Source organism: Orycteropus afer, unplaced genomic scaffold (assembly GCF_000298275.1).
Source record: "Orycteropus afer afer isolate SDZICR_OR568_19922 unplaced genomic scaffold, OryAfe1.0 scaffold00085, whole genome shotgun sequence".
NCBI lineage: Eukaryota > Metazoa > Chordata > Mammalia > Tubulidentata > Orycteropodidae > Orycteropus > Orycteropus afer.
Genome location: NW_006921672.1, coordinates 5886330 through 5887346, shown reverse-complemented (window position 1 = coordinate 5887346; position 1017 = coordinate 5886330). Strand labels below are relative to the sequence as shown.

Below are 1017 nucleotides of genomic sequence, written 5' to 3'. Positions count from 1 at the left end.
AAGGTGTGTCTCTTGTAGGCAGCATATTGATGGGTTCTGTTTTCTTATCCAATCTGCAACTCTCCGTCTCTTGAGTGGTACATTTAATCCATTAACATTCAGTGTGTGTAATTACCCAATGAAAGAGGCCCAAAACACATAAATCAGACTTTAAAAGAATTGAAAAGTCAAATAGATGACTCCAGTCATAGTGGGAGACTTTAATACATCACTTTCAATGAGGATTTTTGTTTTCTTTATATTGAGGTGTAATCTATACTGTGGACTGTATTCTTCAATCTTCATCAGTAAGTGCCTCAAGTCATCCTCATTTTCAACAGGCAAAGTTGTGTCATCAGTGTATCACAGGTTGTTAATGATTCTTCCTCCAATCTTGATGCCATGTTTTTCTTCATATAGTCCAGCTTCTCAGATGATTTGCTTGGCCTACAGATTGAATAAGTATGGGGAAAGGATACAACCCTGACACGCTCCTTTCTTAATTTTAAACCATGCAGCGTCCCTTCTTCTGTTTGAACAGTAGCCTCCTGGTCAGTGTACAGGTTCCTCATGAGCACAATCAAGTTTTCTGGAATTCTCATTCTTCTCAATGTCATCCACAATTTGTTATTCTCTACACAAAAATCCTCACAACTAGACCAATAAGCAGCATCACAATAAATGGAGGAAAGATTGAAGCTGTCAAAGACTTCACATTGCTTGGTTCTACAATCGATGCCAATGGAAGCAGAAGTCAGGACATTAGACCACATATAGCACTGGGCAAGTTGGCCGTAAGGGACCTCTTTCAAGTGCTGAGGAGGAAGGATGTCTCCTTCAGGACTAAGGTGTGCCTGACACAAGCCATGATATTTTCAATCACCTCATATGCATGTATATGCATGTGAGAGCTGGACAATTAATAAAGAAGACCAAAGAAGAATTGATGCTTTTGAGTTGTGGTTCTGTCAAAGAATGCTGAAAGTACCATGGACTGCTAAAAGAACTAACAGATCTGTCCTGGAGGAAGTGCAGCCA

General features: G+C 39.8%; 1 protein-coding gene across 1 annotated transcript in view; it reads right to left on the bottom strand.

The window, feature by feature from the left end:
- SKAP1 (src kinase associated phosphoprotein 1) overlaps nt 1-1017 on the bottom strand; it is a 359819-nt gene that overhangs the window by 354821 nt on the left and 3981 nt on the right. The window lies entirely within an intron of this gene.